Source organism: Cnephaeus nilssonii (assembly GCF_951640355.1).
Source record: "Cnephaeus nilssonii genome assembly, chromosome: 6".
NCBI lineage: Eukaryota > Metazoa > Chordata > Mammalia > Chiroptera > Vespertilionidae > Cnephaeus > Cnephaeus nilssonii.
In genome coordinates this window covers 3,198,722-3,223,615 of record NC_137077.1, presented here as the reverse complement: position 1 = coordinate 3,223,615, position 24,894 = coordinate 3,198,722, and the positions used below count along the sequence as shown (strand labels likewise).

Sequence of the window (24,894 nt, the reverse complement as noted above, 5' to 3'; positions counted from 1 at the left end):
GATCGATGTTTCTCTCTCATCGATGTTTCTAACTCTCTATCTCTCTCTCTTCCTCTCTGTAAAAAATCAATAAAAAATATATTTAAAAAAAAAAGGAAAAAAAGAAAAGAAAAAAGAAGTGTGGGGGGGGAGGTAGGGGTGAGCAACAAAGGGGAGGGAGAGAGAGAGAGAGAGAGAGAGAGAGAGAGGGAACTCATGGACACGAACAACAGTGTGGTGATTGCGGGGGAGGGCGATGGGGGAGGTGGGAGAGGGTGTAGGAGGGATAAATGGTGATGGAAAATAAATTAAATTTAAAAAAAGAAAAAAGAAGTAAAATGTTAGGAAATACATTTAGCAAGGATTGATAAGTTCTATATGAAGAAAAGGGGCGTAACGAATACTTCAATTAAAAAAAACAGGCTTTATTCTTGGATTAAAAAACCCAACCTCATTAAAATGTTTGTTTTTTCTAAATCACTTATGCATTTAATAAAATCCAAACAGGATACTGAAAAAAATTAATTAAAATGACTCATCCTGAAAGTGAACGTGTGAACGTAGCTGGGGAAAGTCTGAGAAGGAAGAGCGAGGAGGAAGGACGGACTCCATTAAGCTGTTCAAGATGGAATGCTTATTATGATAATCATCTGAGGTAATTGAGCACTTCACATGTTCCAGGCCCCGTTCCAAGGGCTTTAGAAACACTAACCCGCTTGTTCTTCATCACAACCCTGGAGGTGGTAGGTATGAGGGTTTTAGAGGCTTAATCCATGTATCCTTTCTACCAGGTCAAGTTCAAACCCACTGAGAGGACAGGGACTCAGAGCCAGGGAGACCAACACAGCTTTCCTATTGCTAATAGACGCGGAGTTAGAGGGCGAGGTGAAGTTCTAAAAGCAGGACTTCATCAGGGGAGTGAAAAAAGAAGGCAAGCCACAGGCAGGGAGAAAATATTGGCAAAACAGAGCTGATGAGGAATTGTATCCAAAACATGCCAAGAAGTTGTACGACTGCACAATAAGAAAACAGACTACCCAGTCTAAAAATGGGCAAAAGATCTAAACAGACACCTCGCCAAAGATGCTATCCAGATGGCAAATAGTACATGAAAAGATGGCTAACATCATACATAAGCGGGACTTGCAAATTAAAACAACACACCTATTAAATCCAAATGGCTGGAATCCAAAAATTTAAAAAAATCCCAAATGCTGGTGAGGATGTGGAGCAACAGACACTCTGGTGCTGGTGGGATGCAGACCAGTGAGCCACGAGGGGAGACGTTTGGCCGTTTCTCACAAAGCTAAATATAGTTTCCCACCTCTTCACCCAAACATTTACCACACAAAACCCTGCACATAGAAACAAACAAACAAAACACACCACAAAAACAAACAAAAAACCCCCGGCACATTCACGTTTATAGTCGCTTTATTTATAATTGTCAAAACTAAAAGCAGCCTGGCCACTGTGGCTCAGTGGTTGAGTGTTAACCTATGAACCAGGAGGTCACGGTTCGATTCCTGGTCAGGGCACATGCCCAGGTTGTGGGCTCGATCCCCAGTGTGGGGAGTGCAGGAGGCAGCGACCCAGGATTCTCTCTCATCAAGGATGTTTCTCTCTCTCTCTGTCCCTCTCCCTTCCTCTCTGAAATCAATAAAAATGTATTTAAAAAAAAAAATGGCCGAAACCGGTTTGGCTCAGTGGATAGAGCGTCGGCCTGCGGACTGAAGGGTCCCAGGTTCGATTCCGGTCAAGGGCATGTACCTTGGTTGCGGGCACATCCCCAGTGGGGGGTGTGCAGGAGGCAGCTGGTCGATGTTTCTCTCTCATCGGTGTTTCTAGCTCTCTATCCCTCTCCCTTCCTCTCTGTAAAAAATCAATAAAATATATTTTTTTTAAAAAAAGAAAAAGAAAAATGACCCCAGAAATAGACTTCCTCCATCCAGTCACGCAGCCACGAATGCCACCGCCTCCCCTGTGGGAAAGGGACGCGCTCCTGGGGACAGCGGGGAGGGTGCCGGCTGAATGCCCCGTTCCCCATCCCCGCTCACAGTCAGGTGCGCCCCTCTCCCTGGCTGGGGCCAGAGGCCTAAGGGCGGAGGGAACCCCCTTCCTGGTGAGGGGGTTCAGAACAGTCTCCCCAAACACGCTGCTCGGGCACGCTGAGGACTCTGAGCTGAAGGCCCTCCCCGCAGCAGGAGGAGAGCGCTCTTGTCACCGGGATGGGCCTGCGTGTCCAGGACCAGACGGGCCTGCCCAGCAAACGGCAGGAAGAGCCCTGTCTTATTAGCTCCCCCACGCACGTGCTGGTCATCGCCCCACAACGCACGGCCCGCCCCAGCCCCTCGCCTTGTCACAGCCCCGTAAGCGCGTTGCTCTCGGCAAATGGCACATGAGCGCGGGGCCCGGTCGCTTATTTCCCTTATGTGGGTCCTCGTTTTCCTTCTGAAGATTCCCGTATATGCATAAACTGTTAAATACATGTGTGTGCTTTTCCCTGGTTAATCTGTGTGTCTGTTAACCCTCAGGCCAGCCGGGGAACCAAGGGCTACGGGAAGGTTTCCTCCCGCACAGGGGACAGGGAAGGGCGGGACTCCAAACCCCACTGGGGTCCTATTGTGACCCGGCAGGAGGAACCGCCTCCTTTCCCAAGCCGAGTGGCCCTTGGGGGGGGGGGGGCTGGGAGTCCAGGGATAGACCTCAGTATAAAGGGGGCGTTTCAAAGTGGGGAGGGGAAGGTGAACCGGATGGGAGAGGGAGGCTGCTGGGAGCCTCCCCCCTCGGCTGCTTGCCCGCAGACGCCATCCCGGCCAGCACCGGTCCAGGAAGGCCCCCTGGCCCAGGACCAGCCGCACTCTCAGGGCAGCGCCGGCTGAGCCCATCGGTCCGGAGGTCTGGCCCTGAGTGGGTAATGGGGGAGCGGGGGCAGAGGGGCCTGGTGGGGAGGGTGAGCAGCGCCTGGGTCCCGGGAAGGAGGGAGTGTTACCTGTGCCCTGCCGCTGACCTGAGCAGCAGGAGGGATTTGGGGTGGGGACACAGCCTCCTCTCCAGTGTTGGGGCGCACCAGCAATCCTGGAGATGAACCAGGTGAGGCGACCTGGGCAAAAGGGTGGCTCTCACGGAAAGGCCAGGGCGCGCGCGCGGACGCACGGGTGGGCTTGTGAGTGTGCTGTGCGCAGGGGAGTGAGGGTTTGCCTGAGTGCCCTGGGCACGTGCGTGTGCACCCCCGTGTGCGCGTGTCACTCAGCGTGGGGACAGGAGGAGTCCGGGGCCTAAAGGCCTGGTCCGTGGCGGATTCAGATCTTCCCTCCCTTCCCCCCAATGGAGGTACCCATGGAGGAGGCGCACGGTCTTCTCAGACCCCAGTCCGTCCTCCCAGACCGCGGAGCTGGGGAGGAGTCGGGGGAGCAGGGAGGAGAGACCCGGCCTCAGGGTCCCAGGAGGCGCCCTTGACCCTGAGATCAGATGGGGGGGCGTGCGGAGCCGGTACGCGCCTGCGGGTGGCCTGGGCCTCCAGGGGGGCGCCCTCGAGCCAGGAAAGGGCTCCCTGAGGCCGCGCGGTCCTTCGGTCCTTCCATCCCTAGTCCCCACCCCTGGGAGGGGGTGCGCGGCTCGATGGGGCTTACCCGCCCGCCCCCTCCCCGCGGCTCCGGGAGAGGTCCCAGTTCACTGGGCGCCCGTTCACCTGCGCTGCGCTCCCGGTGGGGGGATGGGGGGGGCCCGCAGACCCCTGGGTGGGAGGAGAGGCCGCCGGACCCCGAGGGCGGAGCTGTGTCCCGGGCTACGATGCTCCCAGGAAACCCGGGGGCGGAGCCGAAACCCGTCCGGGGCGGGTGGACGGCGGGGAGGCTGCCCGGGAGGCCGGGCGGAGTCTCCTGCGGGGAGAGCGTTCCTGGCCCGGGCGCAGCTGGAACGAAGGCCCGGAGGTGGGAGAGCTGGGTGCCGGGGACACCGGAGCCCTGGGTGGGGGAGGCCGCTGGGGCCCCCGGATTCCTGGGCAGGCGGCAGGGCGCCCCCGGAGTCCCCAGCCCGCCATCGCCATCCCCCGCAGCCTCCAGGCGGCAGCACCGAGTCTCCTGCGCTCCGATCAAATCTGCCCTCGCCATCCCTTTATCCAGGTTATTCTCCCCCCCCCCCCCACCCGCCGCTCTCAGCCCTCCTGGGTCTGCGCCCCCCCGCCCCCCCCCCCCCAGTTCTCCCGCGCCCCATGGGCTCCCTATGATGGCGGGAGGAGGCGCTGGGATGGACGGCAGGGCGTGCGGGAGGGGCATCAGGTTCCATGAGGTCCTGTCACTGCCGAGGACGGAACCTGAGACAAGACGGTGCTTGAACACTGCCCCCCACCCTCCATGGGTGCCAGACAGCTCCCCCCAGCTTTCACTCCGAATTCCTTCCATCCCTTTCCACCTTCAAGACAGACGCGGCTTCCTTTCACTAAAAGTCCAGAGAGACACCCAGCCCCGCCCTTTCCGGCTTCTACCAGACTGGTAAGAACTCTTAGTCATTTCCCCTCAAGGTTACATGTTTATGTTATGAGAAAGGTCAGGCTAAGTGTCGTCTTAAGCCCAAAGGCAGCGATCCTAACCTCTATCCAACCAGGTGAAGGTGGGGCCTGGGCGTCTATAGGTCGATCCTAACCTCTATCCAACCAGGTGAAGGTGGGGCCTGGGCGTCTATAGGTCGATCCTAACCTCTATCCAACCAGGTGAAGGTGGGGCCTGGGCGTCTATAGGTCGATCCTAACCTCTATCCAACCAGGTGAAGGTGGGGCCTGGGGGTCTATAGGTCGTCCTCCACCTCCTTTCACCCCGTCCAGGTCAGGCTCAGGTGCTGAGCCCAGTGTGGGGGGCTCTCCCCAACCAACATTTCCCAGGGCACTTCCTGCGGAGCCTGGGCAGGGGAGCCCCAAGTACGTGAGGCCTGGGCAGGGGAGCCCTAAGTACATGAGGCCTGGGCAGGGGAGCCCCAAGTACGTGAGGCCTGGGCAGGGGAGCCCTAAGTAGATGAGGCCTGGGCAGGGGAATCCTAAGAAGGTGAGGCCTGGCAGGTTTGGATGGAGGATGCAAGCGACACCATCTCAGGCTGCTGGTCCTCCGGGGCAGGGGTGATGTGACCTCTGTGTAACCCTTTCCCATTAGGGCAAAATTCCAAAGAGGGGGATGTTACCGAGGGCAGAGGTGGGGCCTGGGCCTGGCTTTGACACTGACTTTGACCTTGTTACTTAAATCCCGAGCCTTAGTTTCCTGTCTGTAGAATGAGAATAGTTATACCTGTTCTGTCTCTGGCAACGTTTTTAATGCCTCTAAGCTTCCATGTTTTCACCTATAAAACGGGCTTAAGTATAGCGTCTCCCGTCTACCTCACAGTTTTGCAGTTAAATCCATCCATCCAAGCCCTAGCTGGTTAGGCTCAGTGGGTAGAGCGTTGGCCTGTAGACTGAAGGGTCCCGGGTTCGATTCCAGTGAAGGGCACATGCCTCAGTTACGGGCTCCTCCCCGGCCCAGGCGGGAAGCAACCAATCGATGTGTTTCTCTCACATCGATAGTTCTCTCTGTCTTTCCCTCTCTCTTCCACTCTCTCTAAAAATCAATGGAAAAATATCCTCCTTAGGTGAGGATTTAAAAAAAATCCATCCATCTACTCATCAAATAATAAGAATTAATAATAATAATAAATAATAATAAGGGCAGAGAGTGCCTGCTATCTCCCTGTGTACATGCCTTAACTCATTCATTCCTTCTGTCCACTTGGAAGGTAAATGTCTGTATTACCCCATTCCACAGATGAGAAAACTGAGGCCGATGACTCTCTCACTCAGCTTCACACCGTTCAGTGTGAGTCAGTCTGGCCCCACTGCCTGAGGGACGGTTGCATGGTGGCCCCAATAGATAGTCGTTCTGTTACAGGTTGGGAGAGGGGCTCATCTCCCCCCCGTTTGGAACTGGGAATGGAGTTTTCTGAGACCCACAGACAGATTGGGGGTCAGTGGAGACCATGTGCCCTCCATGAAGATGGAGGAGGAAGCGTTACTTCTGTGGAATACACCCTGGGTTGCCGAAGCCCCGTTCCCTAAGTCCAGTCAGAGCAGAAGTGTAGCTGGGGTTTCGGTAGAGCTAACATCAGGGTTTCCTCTCCATGATGGAGCCAGGTCTGTCCAGTGTCCGGCCAGCTCAGCCTGTGTTTCCCGCTCAGTCCATTAGTCCACTGCACGTGGGGTCCGCGGGGCCACGTGGCCATGGAGGGAACACGGGCAGCAGCAAAACAAGGGAGCCCCACACGCCAAGAGCCAAGCGCAACAAGAGCCCGAGAGAGCAAGCGTCTCTGCGTGGGGGATTATGTATTCCCAGACTGTGCGTGCTCGCAGTGGCCGCACCCCTTCTGGCCAACCATTACTGTCCTCAGGTGTGATGACAAGCCAGTACCTTCCCGGTGTCACCCCAACATGACTGGGCATGCGTCTGTCTTCCCTGTGTGGTTGCCTGGGGAGTGCAAGATTGCAGCTCCCTGGTGAAGCTGCCCAGTGACATGGCAATGATGGCTGATGTTCCCTTTGCTCCTTTTCCATTACTGATACCCGGCTAGTTGCAGTGGTACCAGTTCAGGGAATGACACGGCAAAAGTGCCCTTTGGAGAGAGGCAGGTCATCCTTCATATACGAAGGATGGCATTTGCCACGCAGGCTCATCCCCATCTGAGCTCGGGGACTTTTTTGGGGGGCCCCTGGGTAGTTGCAGGGAGACAGGTTGGGACTCCCTGGTGTGGTTGAAAGAGCAGGAGTTTTATCCGCAGAGAGCCAGGAGTTCAAAGCTTGACGGCGTGGCCACCTCTCGGAGCCTCAACAGCCTCATCTCTAAAATGGGGATAGGTATGACAACGTAGTGAGGTGGTTGTGTGAATTAAACAGGAAAAGGTAGGTGAGGATACCTGCAGCTGCCCCGGGACGTGGGAGCCGGAACTGACCTGTCCGTTTCCACGTGCCCATTGACACCCCGGAGGAAGCTCACAGAAAGTAGCCCCTGAGCCCTCAGCGTCCCCTGTTTGATGCTCAGACCATCTTCTCTGGGGAACAATATTGTGGCTGCACCAGAAAAAAAATGAGCGGCCCCTGGAAAGCACCCTGTTGGTAGCTTTTGGTCATCTCAGCTTCCGGATGCCCCGGTCACTTGCTCTGCTTTATTAAGCTCTTTGCAGAAACAGAGTTTAATTTGCAGGTAAAGCCCTAGCCAGTTTGGCTCAGTGGATAGAGCATCAGCCTGTGGACTGAAGGGTTCCAGGTTGGATTTCGGTCAAGGGCACATGCCCGGGTTGCGGGCTTGATCCCCAGTAGGGGGCGTGCAGGAGGCAGCCCATCAATGATTCTCTCTCATCATTGATGTTTCTATCTCTCTCTCCCCCTCTCCCTTTCTCTCTAAAATCAATAAAAATATATTTAAAAAAATTTTGCAGGTAAAGAACCGGCCTCACTGAGCCAGGGCCATGGCAGACAGAGGCATCGGAGGGCATTTGTTTAAATATCGATGCAGAAGAGTCGCACGCCAGGCTCTGTCCCAGGCACAAAGGTTTGTTTAAAGCTTTCATGCGAGTATCAATTATAAAAGAAATCGACCCCACAGCTTGAAACATGAAATTACAGTATAGTGTAGGTTTGAAGCCAGCACGTCTCGGCTCCTTTATATTTCCCCTTCATTCTCCTTAAAACCTGAGCAGTCCCCCCTTTAGCTCCTCCCTCCTCTGGGTTTGGTCGCAGGCAGCTGAGGGAGCACAGCCGGCATTGCTGACCTTCTGCTTGGAAACCAGATCTCCACGTTCATTGCACACCCTCTCGGTCGCGGCAACAGCTTCGCTCAGTGTTACGAACCCTAAAGTTACGGCCCCACGTCAGGGGCGGCCTTGATTTCTGGTGAAATCTGGAGGCCCTCCCAACAGCCTCAGGGGAGGTCCCAGGGATCAGGCTCGCCCAGCTCAGCAGCCCTGCCTGCCGCGGGGACCAGGCACCGTTCCTGTTTATCTCTGCACGTTGGTTTTGTTCCCGGCCAGCCCGGGGAATTAGACAGACAAGCCCATCACATCCTCCCAAAGGAACCAGGGCGCCACACCCTCTCGGTATTGCACAGCCTGCCTCCTCCCCCCCCCCCCGGCCCCCCCTTGTCCACGCTGCTCCCAAATGCAGCCCCGTGTGGCCTGCAATGTCCTCATTCTCCGAGCTCTGAGCACAGGGGACTCCCTAACTGCTCCCATGTCATCTGTCCCGTGTTGGGTGCCATGCTTCGGCCATTCCCGCAGCCCGACCGTGGGGAGTCCTCCCTCGCCAGGGAGAGTAAAACAAGCGTCAGCTTTTTTCTAACCGGGTGACCTTTTCCTCCGCAGCCAATGGCAGGCTCCGCACGGCGCTGCAAGCCTGTAACTTTCACTGATTTCCTCATGGCCTGACCCAGGCCGTTGGGGGTCACACGGCATCCCACTTCCCCAAATCAGATGGTCTTGTGGGCATCGTCTCTCACGACAACCCCCTCACATGTGGTGGCTTAACACAAAGATCATTTACTTGCTCACAGTTCCATATTTCTGTCTTTTTTTTTTTTTTTGCTTTGCTTTGTTTTGTTAATCCTCACCCGAGGATATTCTTCCATTGATTTTTTTAGAGAGTGGGAGAAAGGGGAGAGACCGAGAGAAACATCGATGTGAGAGAGACACATTGATGGGTGCCTCCCGCATGTGCCCCGACCAGGGCTGGGGATCGAGCCTGCAACCTAGGTATGTGCCCTTGACTGGCACCAACCCTGGGACCCTTCAGTCCGCAGGCTGATGCTCTATCCACTGAGCCAAACCGGCTAGGGCTCACAGCTCACAATTTCGTGGGCTGGGCAGGATCATCCCTCAGCTCCACGTGGCATCAGCTGAGACAGGGGGCTGCCTGCAAGACCCAGTTCCCAGGTGGCTCACTCACGCGCGGGGCACCTCACTCGTCCTCCACGTGGGCCTGTCCAGGCCACTGCGTGGGCTTCCCCACAACATGGCGTTGGTTCCGAGCGGGAGGAAGTGGAAACTGCCTGTTCTCTTACGGGTCAGGCCCGAGTAGCACGCTGCCACGTTGCCCTCGGTGCAGACCAAACTCTCGGGGTTAGAACCAAGCTCCACACCTTGATAGGAGGGTGGTGTGTGTGTATAGAGAGGGGAGGGATCCTCTCAGCCACACACCCCTGCTTTTACAGATGAGGAAACAGCCTCAGAGATGGGACCGCAGGCTCAGGGGCAGAGCAGAAATAGACTTAATTTAACAGTGTTTATGGAGCTTTTCCTACACGCCCAGAACTGGGCCGGGCGCCTCCACATGCAATCTCACAACAGTCATATGAGGCAGGAATAGTTATCCCCATTTTACAGATGAGGACGTGGAGGCACGAGTAGGCAGGTGACTTGCCCAGAGCCGTGTGGCTTGTATGTACGAAGGGAGCCCAGAGTCAAACCTGAGCAGTCTGGCCACATAGCCCACCCGCAGAAACTAGAGGCAAAATCCAAAAACCATTGTATTTTCGTCTCGGGACATGGTTTTGGACTAACAACAAGGTGGCCCTGTGCCCAAGACGCTTGTGAGTTCCAAACAAAACAAAATGCGACATTCTTCATAATTCAGTTCAGTGCATTCTGGGAAGTTTTGCCATAGACTGGCCTGCCTTTTCCCACAGGAACCCTCTGTGGAGACATGGCCGGTTTCTCCCAATACCCACCTCTCTGTCTCATACAGCAACAGACGTTCTAGCTGGGCATCTGACTCCCCACCCAACAATGGTTTCTCTTTTTCAATATACACTTAGTGGCCAGATTATTATGATCTCTGAACGCATAATAATCTGGCCACTCAGTATATATATATATATTAGAGGCCCGGTGCATGAATTCGTGCATGGGTGGGGTCCGGCGAGCCTGGCCAGGGGGAGGGGACATGGGCGGTTGGCCGACCTGCCTGCTGGTCAAACTCCTGGTCGAGGGGGCAATTTGCATATTAGCCTTTTATTATATAGGATATACACTGAGTGGCCAGATTATTATGATCTCTAAATGCTTAATCTGGCCACTCAGTGTATTTTTATTTATTTCAAAGAGGAAGGGAGAGGGAGTGAGAGAAACATCAATGATGAGCGAGAACCATTGATCATCTGTCTCCTGCACACTCCCTCCTGGGGATCCAGCCCAAAACCCGGGCATGTGCCTTGACGGAAATCAGACCACAACCTTCTGGTTCATGGGTCGATGCTCCACGCCAGCCAGAACTTTTTTCTTCTTCATCTTTTAATATTTATTAAATTGACTGGGGTGACATTGGTCAACATGAACATATAGATTTCAGGTATGGGGTGGGTTTCTGTGTTACAAGATCTGTGTATTGCACCGTGTGCCCTGTCACCGTACATTAGCAACGATTGTTTTTCACACCTCCACTTCCAACGAAGGGGCGTGAGGGCTAGCCAATGAGATGAGAACAGTGTCGAGGAGCAGAGCCGGGGAGCAGGAGCCTGAGGTATTCGGATGACTTTGGGGAGCAGTTCAATCCCTGAGCCCTGACTACCTGCCTCTGCCTCTTGCCTGAGGGGAGAAGTAAAATTCTACCTTAAAAAAATATATATATGCATATATATATATATTGTGGATTTCAAGGGGGAAGGGAGAGGGAAAGATGGAAACATCAATGATGAGAGAGAATCATTGATCGGCTGCCTCCTGCAACCCCACCACCACCACCACCACCACTGGGGATCAAGCCCAAAACCCAGGCATGTGCCCTGACTGGGAATTGAACTGTGACCTCCTGGTTCATAGGTCCATGCTCAACTGCTGAGCCACGCTGGCTGGGCAAAATTCTATCTTTTTTTCTTCTTTTTTATTTTTTCTTCTTTTTTTAAAATCCTCACCTGAGGATGTTTTTCCATTGTTTTTTTAGAGAGAGTGGAAGAGAGAGGGAAAGACAGAGAGAAATAGCAATGTGAGAGAAACACATTGATTGGTTGCCTCCTGCATGAGCCCCAACCAGGGCCCAGGCTGGGGAGGAGCCTGCAACTGAGGTAGGTGCCCTTGACCAGAATCGAACTTGGGACATTCACTGAGCCAAAACTGGCCAGGGCACCTTCTTTAAATTTTTTTTTTTTAATTGATTTCAGAGAAGAAGGGAGAGGGAGAGAGAGAGATAGAAACATCAATGATGAGAGAGAATCATTGATCAGCTGCCCCCTACTGAGGATCAAACCCAAAACCCAGACACGTGCCCTTAACGGGAATCGAACCCAGGAACCTTTAGTCTACATGCCGACGCTCTACCCACTGAGCCAAACCTGCTGGGGCAAAAGTCCTACCCTCTTTAAGCCAGCATTAATTTCGGTGTTTTTCATAACTTACAGGCCATCTTAAAATAGAAAGGGAGTGCTTGTCCAGGGAGGTAGCAGCCAGGCCAGTCCCCAGGGCCCCTCCCAGTCCTGCAATTCCATGGCTGTGCGGTGGGAGAGGGGTGGCTGGGCTGAGGGCTTCCAGCAGATCCTAGGCCCTGGACCGAAAGCTGATCTGTTTCTCTTCTCTTCACTATTTTCCCTCGACCTCCGTTCTGACCTTCTGTAACAGAGCTGGGGTGGGGCCGCGTTCAAACCCAAATGGAACGTAAGGAGCTGTGTGCAGATGAGTTTTCCTTTCGGATACTCTGGAAATGGGACAGTTTATGACCATTTTGCAACGGCCAGAAATCCATTTTGTGAAATGCTGTTTGTGTGTGGGTTTCTTTCTCCCCGCCCCCCCCCCCCCCCCCCGCCTTTACCCAAACATCATGGAGTCATTTGTGTGTATTTTTCCGACTCTGATTTTTTTTTTTTTAAAGGCTTTGTTTTCCTGGCATAGCTAGCGTGTGGAGTTTCCTGATGGAAAAATATTCAAGTTTATTTGGCTTCTCTGGGACCCATTGGGCATGTGGGGACTTCTCTGGGACAGGGAACAGGATGGGGAGACTCAGGGGTTGGGGGAGTCAAAAGCAGAATTGAGATGTGGGAGGGTTGCCAGGGGATGGGGTCTGACCTCACCAAGGGGAGGCTCGGGCAGAGGCAGAAGGAGAAGAGCGGGTGGCAGGGCAGAATCGGCTGAGGACAGAGGTCTGAGGCCGAGGCCAGGAGCAGGCTCCAGGGGCACAGCATGGAGGCCTGGGGCCGCTCTTGGACGGGGTATTACTGTCCAAGGGCACACGCCTGGTGTGCCTCACCAGAGGAGTTAGGAGTCCGATCGGCCAAACAGGAGAAACAGAAATTGGTTAAAGGCCAATGGCAGTCCTGGCCAGTTTGGCTCAGTGGATAGAGCATCCGCCCACAGACTGAGGGGTTGTGGGTTCAATTCTGGTCAAGGGCACGTACCTCAGTTGCAGACTCGATCCCTGGCCCTGGTTGGGGCAGGTGTGGGAGGCAACCAGTCGATGTGTCTCTCTCACATCGATGCTTCTCTCTGTCTCTCTCCCCCTCCTTTCCACGCTCTGAAAACCAGTGGAGAAAGTATCCTCTGGTGAGGATGAACAACCACCACAGAAAAGGCCGATGCCAGAAGGACATTAACCACAAATGGGTCATTCTGACGGAGATGTTGCTTCGAAATCTTGCAGAGTCAACAAAGCCCCTTCCTCAAAGGGTGAGTGTGAGAACTGAGCTAAACACGTCTGTAAGTGCTTACAGTAGTACCTGGCTGAGAAGAAGGGCTCAAAAAAATTAGTCGCTACTGCCATCATCATCATCATCATCATCATCACCATCATCACCACCATCATCATCATCTTTAATCATCACCATCATCACCATCATCATCAATTTCCCCCTGTTGTTTCCTCCCAGACTCCAGGAGAATGAACTCTTCCTGGATACAGGGGTGGAAACTAGGTTTACAGTAGCTTGTATGGAAAATCCTATATAATAAAGAGGTAATATGCAAATTGACCCTCACACCCACACACCACAAGATGGCCGCCCCCACGTTGTCACAAGATGGCCACCCCCATGTCATCACAAGATGGCCACCACAAGAGTCACCCTCACATCGTCACAAAATGGCCACCACATTGTCACAAGATGGCCATCACAAGATGGCCACCCCCCACTTCATCACAAGATGGCCGCCCCCACATTGTCACAAGATCCTATATAATAAAGAGGTAATATGCAAATTGACCCTCACACCCTCACATCACAAGATGGCCGCCCCCACGTTGTCACAAGATGGCCACCCCCATGTCATCACAAGATGGCCACCACAAGAGAGTCACCCTCACATCGTCACAAAATGGCCACCACATTGTCACAAGATGGCCACGCCCCACGTCATCACAAGATGGCCTCCCCCACATTGTCACAAGATGGCCAGCAGGGGAGGGCAGTTGGGGGTGATCAGGCCGGCAAGGGAGGGCAGTTGGGGGAGATTGGGTCAGCAGGGGAGTAGTTAGGTGTCTATCATGCTGGCAGGGGAGCGGTTAGGGGGCGACCAGGCTGGCAGGCAGAGTGGTTAGGGGCAATCAAGCAGCCAGGCCGTCGGACATCCCCCGAGGGGTCCCAGATTGGAGAGGGTGCAGGATGGGCTGAGGGAACCCCCCCCAGTGCACGAATTTTGTGCACCGGGCCTCTAGTAATAGAATGATTAATAACAATAAAAGAATATACTCTGTGTTTCACTATAAACCTACTTTTGCCCCATGCTGTATTTGAGCTTAGAGAGGGTCATATCTTGGGCCTTTAGACCAAGCTGGGGTCAAACCTGATGTCCCCCCACCCCATCCCCAGCCTCCGTCCTTACTCTGCAGCTGGAGAGCACAGTAGTGTGGACTTTACCCACAACCCCACGGGGACTCTCCCAGGGCAGAGTGGGCCTTTATTAAGCGCGAAGATGCCCAGAAACAGTGGCAGGATTCATGAAGACTCAGTTGGGAGGCCACACGTAGAAAGATGGGGTTCTGCCATAGCGGATGACATGTTGGCACGGAGTCCGAGACCAGCATGTCTCAGAACAGAGCACACAGGCAGGAACCGTGATGACACCCAGTGCAGTCACGCACGGAATTTTTCTTTCCGATTCCCGGACCTCGAAGTGGGGAGGGCGTCCACCGTGCCCAGAACAATGGCTCCACTGAGCTGAGCGCCAAGCTGGAGCCGGCCTCCTAGCCACGCAGGCTCCTCGTCCACTGAGCCAGAAAAGAGGAGCATGCACTATATTTAAACTAATAACATTATCGAGGTGCCAGAACATCTGCCGTGGTTTTTCCATACCCTCACAGAGTTGTGCAATCGTCACCACTACATTCAGAACCTCTCCATCTCTCCAACAGGAAACGCCGTGCCCATTAGCAAGCCCTCCCCTGGCAACCAGGCCTACCTCCCGTCTCCATGGAGTCGTCTATTCAGAACATTTCACATCCACGGAATCGTACAACATGAGGCCTTTTCTGGCCGGCTTTCTCACTGAGCATGTTCATCCATGTGGTAATGTGTATCTGTACTCCCTTTTCATTCTTGAATACTAGTCCATTGTTGTTGGATATTTGGGTCGTCTCCACCGTTTGGCTATTATAAACAACTAGAGGCCCGATGCACGAAATTGGTGCAAGGGTAGGCCTTCCCCCGAAACCGGTGTGGCTCAGTGGATAGAGCGTCGGCCTGCGGACTGAAAGGTCCCAGGTTCAATTCTGGTCAAGGGCATGTACCTTGGTTGCGGGCACATCCCCGGCGGCGGGTGTGCAGGAGGCAGCTGATTGATGTTTCTGGCTCTCTATCCCTCTCCCTTCCTCTCTGTAAAAAATCAATAAAATATATTTTTAAAAAAAAGAAAAAAGAGTAGGCCTTCCTTCCCCCGGCTGCCAGCACCGGCTTCCCTCTGGCACCCGGGACCCAGGCTTCCCTCGCAGCCCTGGCTTCTTCGGGAAGGTCATCCGGAAGGACGTCCGGTCTAATTAGCATATTATGCTTTTATTATTATAGATTATTATAGATAGTATGCAGTGGCCTAATGGATAAGGCATTGGCCTCCTAAACAATAGTATGAACATTTATCTACATGCTTTTCCATGGACACATGTTTTCGGTTCTCGTGGGTATCTACCTAGGAAGGGAATTTCTGAGTCACTTGGTAATTTTATGGTTAACTTTTGAGGAACTGCCAAACAGGCTCCCAAAGTGGCTGCACCATTTTACACCCACTCCCGCCAGGCAGGAGGCTTACAGGGTCTGACATCTTTACTGACACCTGCCACTGCCTGTCTTCGTTAGGGTGGCCATCCTAATGGGTATGAAGTGGTGACTCACTGTTTTATTTTATTTTTATTGATTTCAGAGAGGAAGGGAGAGGGAGAGAGAGATAGAAACATCAATGATGAGAGAGAATCATCAATCAGCTGCCTCCCGCATGCCCCCCACTGGGGATTGAGCTCACACTGATGGGAATCAAACCGTGACCTCCTGGTTTATAGGTTGACGGTCACAGTTCAATTCCCTCACACTGGGGATCAAGCCCGCAACCTGGGCATGTGCCCTTGACCGGAATCGAACCAGGACGCTTCAGTCCGCAGGCCGATGCTCTATCCCCTGAGCCAAACCAGCTAGGGCCTGATTTGTGCTTTTGGTGTCATATTTAAGAAACCATTATCTAACCTAAAATTATAAAAATGGATTCCTATCTTTTCTTCTGAGAGTTTTATAGTTTCAGCTCTTACATACATTTTGCATTAAGCTCTTGGATACACCTTGAATTGATTTTGGTATACGGTGTGAGGAGGGAGGTCCAATCTCCTTCTTTGGCATGTGGACATCCAGTTTTATTTCCATCACCGTATGTTGAAAAAATGATTTCCCCACCGGCCTGTCTTGGAACGCTTGTCAAAAACATCGATGGACTGTACGTGTTTGTTCTGGACTCTTCAGTCCCAGGTTCACTTTCCTCCCCACTCTGAGAACCAGCTGCGCCCCCTCCTCGGAGGCCTGGCTGGCTCGGAGGGGCCAGGGACCATCCTCCACGCTCCAGAGGCGGCGGCCCCGCTGGGCGGCCTCTCCTCCACTGGGCAGCGTCCTTGCCGAGGTGGCGTCCAGGGCCTGGGGCCTCTCCTCCAAGCTTCTAGGAACTCCCGCCTTTTCCACGTGGTCCCCAGCTCTAGCTGTGGTAGCTGCTTCGGGGCAGGGGTGGGGGTGGGGGGTGGGGGGGTAGGGCTGTCTCTGCTGACCTCAGGGTTCCCTTTGTGACTTTCCAGTTCCTCTTTAACCGACTCCTGATATGAAACCCTTTACGATAAAACAACTGATGAGGCTTCTATTTTCCTGCCTGGACCCTGGGAGACGCACGGAGACTCTGCTTGCTTTCTCTCAGTCATCCACTCACTCATTCACTCATTTCACAAACAGTCGCCTGGCACCTGCGCTGTGACAGGGCCCAGGCAGGCTGACGCTGGGGGCTCACAGATGGATGAACCAGACGTGGGCCGGCTGTCCCCTGGAGGAGCTCACAGTCCGAGGGGGAGGCGCTCACAGACACAAACAGAGTGAGGAGCGAGGGTAGCTGCAGAGGGCACTCAGGGCCACACCCCGAAGGGCCACGTGAGCCGCGGAGCTTCCTGCCTCCTCCCGGTCCAGGGACTCGGGGGCTCTGCACCCCTTGAAGTTGTGGGGGTTGCATCAGCCCAGCCTGCGGTCCTCTGGGGCTGTCTGGGCGGCTCAGCGCCAGGCAGCCCCCAGCAGGCTTATGGGATCCAGATGTGTTGGCACCTGCAGAGTCCGGCTGAGGCCTCACCAAGGAGCCGGGGGCGGGGCCAGGCTCGGGGATGGCTGCCAACTGAGAAGGGGCTTCGCTCTGCCCGGCTTCTCCCGTCAGAGAGCCTGCCTCCTGGCTCCCACTGCCCTGTGGCTTACCTGCGGGCGCACCTGGTGGAAGGAGGGGGTCCTGCGAGCCTCCCTGCATCCCTGCAGGAAGGAGGTGAAGGGTGGCGCAGCACACCGGGCCTGGGCTCCCGGTCCCACAGCCTGAACGGCGTCTGGCCCGGCCTCCGCTAGCCGCGACGTGGGGCATCCGATGTCTGCTCGGCAAGCGGAGGTGACATTTGCCGCGTGGAGTCCTCGTGCAGAGGAGGAGAGGGACGCTTGTGAGGCGGAAACCCCTGCACCCGGGAGGGTTGCCTCCCTCTGTCCTGGTCCCGGAGGCTCTCCCGCCTGCAGGGGCGTCCGAGGGCATCTGTGCATGGAGGGCCTGGGCCCACAGCGGATGGAAAGGAACAGGCCGGAGGTGGGGCGTTTCTGTGCTCAAGACTGTGCTGTTCTGGCGGCCGGAGTTGGCTGTGTGACTGGGGGATACAGCTGCCCTCCCTGGGGCAGAATGACAATCATGAGAGCCATCCCCGACGGCTGGGGGCTCATAGATGGATGAACCAGACGTGGGTTCATCCCAGAGGTGCACTGTGCCTGCCGCTGGGCACGTCACTCAGGCCTCCGCTGCCTCGGGACTTTGAGGCGTATGGTCTCCAGGCCTGGGGGGGCCCTCTAATGGCTCTGTGGATGGCGCCCACGGGCTGATGCACCCCCCGCCACCCCTCGAGGCAGCAGGGGCAGAGCCCGCAGCCCACAAACCCGTGGTTACCTCCCAGTTCTAGCTCCCACAGCCCCTGAAGACCCTCATTCATTGGGGATGTCAGGGCCAGCAGCTGCTTAAAGACTCCATGGTTCACTGCCCCCATTTTGCAGATGAAAAAACTGAGGCTCACGGGGAATTGGGGCCCTAGAGCATTCCTTTCTGCATGACGCGCCGGGCAGCCTTCCAGGGGTCTCCACTGAGTAGGACTTGCACACCCCAAGCAACTCTCGACTTCCTCAGGTGATATTTGAGGTGACTATGCCTACGTCCCCAAGGCCCTGGGCCTGACACGGTCCTTCCCCTCCTGGCTGGTCTGGAGGCCACCCCACCCCCTCAGCCCTCTTGTGGGGGCACCGAGGTCATAGGGCAACATTGCAAGACCCTGAGGAGCCAGGGGGCCTGAGGCTCGTGGGGGATTCCAGAGCAGGCCCTGCTTGCCTGCGGGCCCTGGGCCTTTGGAGGACAAGGCTTCCTCTTTTTTAAAAAAAAAATTAAAAAAAATATTTTATTGATTTTTTACAGAGAGGAAGGGAGAGGGATAGAGAGTTAGAAACATCGATGAGAGAGAAACATCGGCCAGCTGCCTCCTGCACACCTCCTACTGGGATGTGCCCACAACCAGGGTACATGCCCTTGACCGGAATCGAACCCGGGGCCCTTCAGTCCGCAGGCCGACACGCCATCCACTGAGCCAAACCGGTCAGGGCCAAGGCTTCCTCTTTATTCAAATCCCTGCAAGTGAGCGTGTCCCGCCCAGCCCCGCACCGGGCAAGCACGCATGTTCTATCTGGCCCTGCACTGGGCAAACACACATGTTCTGTCCGGCCCCGCACTGGGCAAACACACATGTCCCGTCCAGCCCCGCACCAGGCAAACACACATGTTCCGTCCGGCCCAGCACCAGGCAAACAGACATGTTCCGTCCGGCCCCGCACCGGGCAAATACGCATGTTCCGTCCGACCCCGCACTGAGCAAACACGCATGTCCCGCCCGGCCCCGCACTGGGCAAACACGCATGTCCCGTCCGGCCCCGAACTGGGTGGGGCCAAGAGGGGGCCGGGCCCAGGCCCCCTGAGGACCTCAGTCTGGAGCCGAGGCAGGCTCTTTCCCCCCGGGGTAAGGACTTGGAGGCCCAGAGGAAGAGAGCTCCTCAGCCCGCAGAGGCGATGGGCCCGGGCCACTGCTTTCAGGCCAGCCCTGCCCAGGTCCAGTCACAGTGGCCCCTGCCTGTCTCCCCTCTGAGGGCGTGGACGGGGCTGGCAAGGACCCCGCAGAGCCTCTAGCAGCCCCGCCAGCACCGCCTCCACCTGGAATCCCTGCTGGGCCCCCTGATTGCGGCAGCCACTTCTAGACATAGGCGGAGGTGGCCTGCTGGCTGCCGGAGCCCAAGGAGAGGGCCTGGGCCTGGGACGGCTCTCCTCCGAGGCCCCTGTGACCTCCAGGCTCTGCCCCACCCGGCTCCCTTCTCGGACCCCACTGGGCCCTGGTCCTCTCTCCCCCTCCCGCCAGCGGCTTCTCCAGCACCCACTCTGGGTGCAGGCACCCTGTACGATGGGCCTTTGACCCTCTCTTCTTCTGCACCTTCCCCAGGGCCAGCCCACCCTTTCTGAGGCATCGCTGGCCACGGCCTTGGCATCGGCCCCGAGCCGTGTCTCCAGGGGCCCCGCACACTCAGTCTCAGTTGAGCTTCTCAACTGCTCGTCCTCCATGCCCAGGCCTGAAGCCCGTGCACCCGGCCCCCGACGTCCAGTCCTGCTGGCTCCCGAGCGCCCCCCCAGCCCCGTCCCTCCACCCTCGCGGTCTGTCTTACTGTTTGTGTACGTGTTACTGAAGCACACGGACCCTCCGCGTGAGACCAGAGAGATCCACAAAGCAACACCCCCGCGTGTCCAGCACCAGAGAGAGAAACAGCGACCAGAGCCCCAGGCCCCCTCCAGGGCAGCCTCGGCCCTGACCTCCCCACCCGGCATGACTGCGCTGCCCTGGAACCTCACGTAGGCCGACCGCACAGTGTGGGTAGGGTGGGGGTGAGGGGGTGGATGCTGTGATGCGCACCCCAGGCTCCCTCCCGGGGGAGGAGTGTCTCCCCAGCTGCGGGGAACGCTGCCCTGAGTCTGTAGGGCTGCCTGGGCTGAAGGGCGGCCTTGCCCGAGGTCCTGTCTTCTTCCAGGGACAGCTGTGCCCCTGATTCATCAGCGGGCTAAACAGGCCCTGCCCCTTGCGCAACTCGAGCCACTCTGCAGGCCCTGCGGCTCCAGGCCACGGTGGGCCTGTGGGGGCCGCGTCAGGGAAACCCCCTCCGCAGCTATGGGTCCTCTGACTCACTTCCTGCAAATGGCGGGAAGCGCAGTTATCCGTGCCCGTGGAGCTCCCCCCGCCGCAGGGAGTGCTGCCCCCCCCCCCCCCCCCCCCCCCCCCCCGCTTCCAGCTGGAATGCAAATGTGATGCTGGCCCTTGAGCAGCCATCTTGGGCCACAAGCTGGGAGCCAGGAACTGGGGGTGGTGTAGCCACAGCTAATGGAACCCCGGTCCCCACACGGTGGAGCTGCCACACCCGCCCGGCTGCCCACCTCTCGGCTTCTGCACAAGCGAGAGATGAGCTCCTGTCCGGTTCAAGCCACTCTTTTGCTGTTGTCGCTCGTTGCAGCTGAGATAGATCCCGATGGATAATCCTCACAAGAAGTGGGGTCAGCACCAGCCAGTCCTGGGCTGAGCCAGAGGCCAAAACAATGAAACGGGCCCTCATCTAGTAAAGGAATGTAGAAGGGTGGTTTTGCAAAGAGCCCGGGGCACAGTGAGATGTGTGAGCAGTTTCCCTGTGGGGCAACACTTGTGTTTCTCCAAAACTACTCTGCCTGCGCCGCCACTGTGAAATACACTGAGTGGCCAGATGATTATGATCTCTGAACGCATAATCATCTGGCCACTCAGTGTATATACAGTATATATATATATATATAAATATATATATATATATATATATATATTAGAGGCCCGGTGCATGAATTCGTGCATGGGTGGGATCTGGCCAGCCTGGCCAGGGGGAGGGGACATGGGCGGTTGGCCAGCCTGCCTGCTGGTCGAACTCCTGGTCGAGGGGACAATTTGCACATTAGCCTTTTATTATATAGGATATACACTGAGTGGCCAGATGATTATGCGTTCAGAGACCATAATCATCTGGCCACTCAGTGTAGTCCACAGGTCTCATTCTGCTGGTCTCAGAATGCAGCGCCGGTCCCAGGACGCCTGCGAGGGCACCTGCAGCGGGAAGGAGCCTGTCTGGAGAGCTCAGCTCCCCTGGGCTCGAACTTTTCCTAGACACAAGGGAGAAGCATTCTCTTTCCGTCTCTTGGCCCTAGTGCATGAGGGTGTGATGGTAGGGGCCGTGGCAGCCATCCTGAGGGCCATGAGGAATAAGCCCAAGTCTACACACTGGATCCTTGAAGATATAAAAATGGCGATGAGCCCTGGCTGGCTGGTTTGGCTCAAATGGATAGAGCGTTGGCCTATGGGACTGAGGGGTCCCGGGTTCGATTCTAGCCAAGGGCACGTACCTGGGTTGCAGGCTCAATCCCCAGTGGGGGGCATGCAGGAGGTAGCTGATCAATGGTTCTCTCTCATCAGTGATGTTTCTATCTCTCTCTCTCTCCCTATCCCTTCCTCTCTAAAATCAATAAAAAAATAAAATAAAAATGTTGATGAGCGCTGAATTAACTAACCCTGGAGGCCCCCTTCCCCGCTTTATGTGTGGGAGACACTGTTCACAGTCCCCTAGTGTCCCTGCTTCCTGTCACCCACTTAGCGATGGAGCATACCAGGTTCTACCTGTGTATTTGGCCCCCTAGATGCACACTACACTTCCCTACATGCTTGGCAGCTGGCTGTGGCCACGTGACTCAGTCCAGGCCAATGGGATGTGAGCAGAAGTGAGGCTCGCAACTTTAGGATTATCTCCTTAAAAACATTTGCCTGGCACCACCCCCCCCCCCCACAAACCTCCCAGGAGCTGGAAAATAGCAACAGCTGGCGCCCTCGGGAAGCCCCGTCTTGGGGACGGCGGAGCGGCCCCATGGGTCTGGAGCACTCACCTTGGGGCTGTGGTGGGAGAGAAAGCCGCCTCCCTGGTTTACGGGGCTCTATTTTGGAGTCTTCCGTTACAGCAGCTTCCCCCGTGCCTTGGCCGGGAATAATGTCCTCAAGGTTTCAGCTGCCTGAATCGTTTCTCCTCGCTGGAGGCCCCTGATCTTTCTGTCCTTGGAAGTTGCTGGGGACTGGGGCTGGGTCCCAGTGTTGCTCGGTGGTGGACGAAGGCCGTGAAGGTGGACGAAGGCGGTGAGGAATGTCTTCCGATTGGGGATGCCCCGCCCCCGCCCCCAGGTGCAGTCTCACCCACCACCTGGGTTCCTCCCTGCTGCTGACCCTGCCCGGCGAGTGGGTGCTCCCCCGACCCCACCCCACCCCACCCCACCCCACCCCACCCCATCCCCGGTAGCCCAGCTCAAACCTGAGTCCTCGACCAGCTGTCAGGTCCCCGAGCTGTGCCCAGTCCTGCCCCCCAACCTCACAGCAGGATTCCCAGCATGCCTTGCACGGGCTGGCCCTCGCTGGGAGGAGCAGAGACTTAGGAACAAGTGAACTGTGAACCCTGACTTCCAGGAACGCAGCCCCAGTTCCTCGCTCAGCCTGGCTTCCCGTGGGCACTCAGACGGAGGACATTCCGTTTAATATTTAACAAGCAGCTGAATGTTGGTATAGCCACGAGGGATGCAGCCCCTTCCCCAGGGCTGCTGGGAAGGCCGCTTCCCGCCCGCCTGTGCTCGGCCAGCTGGGAAAGGTTCACTAAATGACTGACGAAGCTTGCCCGCCTCGCCCGGCCAGCCACTCCCCTCCAGCCCCCCCACAAAGGGATGGGTCCTCATCCTCCCCAACCCCCAGACCAAAACGTCAGCCAGCACTCGGCCGGCAGCCAGCCTGGGGCTCCTGGATCTGATTACTGTCCCCAGGGCAGACTGCCCCTCCCTTCTCCTTCCGAGAACTAAGAAAGAGCTCCGCCTCCTACTCCAGGGAGGGGGTTGGGGGGCGCCTGAGGCTGCGGGGCACCAGGCACTGGGTTTGGGCTGGGAGGGAACCAAGCGCAGGGCCTCCCTGGAATCAGAGCCAAGCAGGGGGGCTGCAGGAGGGCTCTGGGCCCGGAGCTAGTCCTCGGGATGGCCACGCCCTGGGCGCTAATCCCAGTCCTGCTGAGCCTCAGTTTCCCTGAGCCGAGGGGAGGGGTGTTGTAATAACGGGCTCCACGCTCAGAGGCAGGCACCATCCATCTCTGCACAAGACGCAGCGCTCTGGCCGGGCCCGCGGCCAGGAGGCAGGGAGGGGGGCTCTGGCTCCCCGACCCTGCCCTGGGCACTAGGACAGCTGCCCCAAGCCCAGAGGAGGGTAAGGACCTAGCACTGGGGAGGGGGAGGCAAGGGCCCCCAGGCTGGTTGGCGAGGGCAGCAGGTCACCTTCCTGCCTTTCTCCCGTTCCCGCGCCCCGCCCACACGCACCCTGGGCCTGCTCCGGGAGGGATGCTGCTGTTATTTCTGGCCAGCTGGTCCCAGGGTGCAGGCTGCTGCCTTAACAGGCCGGCTCAGCAAGGTACGGCCCCTCCCGCCCCGCCCCCCACTGTCCCGGCGGGTGGATGGGGGCCCTTCCCAGACCCTGGGAGAGGAAAAATCAACCCCAAACCTCCGGAAGGTCTTGCCCACTTTCTCAGAGACGAGACGCCAGGAACATCCGAGTTCTCCCTGCGTGGCCGCCCGGGTCCACGTCTCCAGAACAGGTCCCCCGTGAAGGCCCAGAAACACGTGGGGGCTGGCATCCTGCAGAGCGGGCCCGGCCCGGCCCGGCCCTCCGGGTTAGTGTCGGGGTAGCTGAGGGCCCAAAGCTCTCTTCCTGACGTCCCCAGGGAAGTGGGGTCCAGAGTTGCTGCCTCTGGGCCCTCAGCTCTTCATGGACGATAGGAACTTCTGGAGGCCCTGGCAAAGCGACATGGGTGTCCCCCACGGGGAGCCCGAGTCCCACCCCAGGAGTGACCCCGAGAGGGACTTGACACGGCTCTGCCCTTCAAGATGTTTAGATGGCCCGGCCGGTGTGGCTCCGTGGTTGAGCATCAGCCCATGAACCAGGAGGTCACGGCTTGATTCCCAGTTAGGGCATAGGTTGTGGGCGCGATTCCCAGTAGGGGGCGTGCAGGAGGCAATGGATTGATGATTCTCATCATTGATGTTTCTATTTCTCTCTCCCTCTCCCTTCCTCTCCCTGAAATCAATAAAAACATTAAAAAAATGTTTAGGGGGCAATGATAAGATATGTGCACATATAATACCTCAATAAAAAAAAATGATAAAAAAAATGTTTAGAGGAATGGGCCAAGAACCCAACGGTCATGGAGGGTGCCTGGGGGCCTTGGGGCTGGAGGAGGGGCAATCAGGGAAGGCCTCCCAAAGGGGACATCAGTCTTTTATTTTAATAATTTTTTAATAGTGTTGTTGTTTTCCAATATATTTTTTATTGATTTCAGAGAGGAAGGGAGAGGGAGAGAGAGAAACATCAATGTTGAGAGAGAATCATTGATTGGCTGCCTCCTGCATGCCCCTCACTGAGGAGCAAGCCCGCAACCTGGGCATGTGCCCTGACTGGGAATCGAACCTGGTACCCTTCAGTCCACAGGCCGACGCTCCATCCACTGAACCAAACCAGCGAGGGCGGGACATCGATCAGTCTTAGGGGAAGGAACAAGAGTTTTGGGTGAAGATGAAGATGTTGAGAAGGGCATGCCGGCAGCAGCGAAGGCATAGAGAGCATCAACATGTGGACATGAGGTGGGGACGGGGGTCAAGACTATCCAGTTAAAAAAAAGAAGAATATACAGTTCAGTGTGGATGGAGGACAAAGGTCAAAGCTGGAGAGGGAGGCGGGGCCAGATCAGGAGAGCCTGGAATGCTGGACCCAGGGGGCATGACGACCAAACGAGGCTTGGCCCTAATGGTCATCTCACTCGTTACGTGTGTGTGTGTGTGTGTGTGTGTGTGTGTGTGTGTGTGTGTGTGATTAAAGTAAAACCTGCTTATTCTAAAGAAAATTAAGATAGGTGAAATGTGGTTGGAGAAATAACTGACATGTAATCCACTGTTCGCATCAAAAACATCACCTGCTCTTGAATAGCCCTAGAGCCAGGGAGCTCACCACCTTACCAGGCTGCCCAAGAGTCTGCAGGCAGAACCCAGAGGCCTCTAAACACGTCCCCCTTCCGC

The 24,894-nt window shown here is 56.1% G+C and overlaps 1 long non-coding RNA gene across 4 annotated transcripts; it reads left to right on the top strand.

Moving 5' to 3' along the window:
* The first annotated feature begins 221 nt into the window (after positions 1 to 221).
* Positions 222 to 19,994, top strand: LOC307101301. Of its 4 annotated transcripts, XR_013813661.1 has the most exons (5): positions 222 to 4,103; positions 4,400 to 4,472; positions 7,432 to 10,504; positions 12,496 to 12,636; positions 14,318 to 19,994. It is a non-coding gene; the product is annotated as an uncharacterized lncRNA (long non-coding RNA). The 4 variants fall into 4 exon arrangements; XR_013813659.1 differs by having other exon boundaries at positions 4,404 to 4,472; positions 12,496 to 19,994; XR_013813660.1 differs by having other exon boundaries at positions 7,432 to 7,544; positions 12,496 to 19,994.
* Positions 19,995 to 24,894: the final 4,900 nt, after the last annotated feature.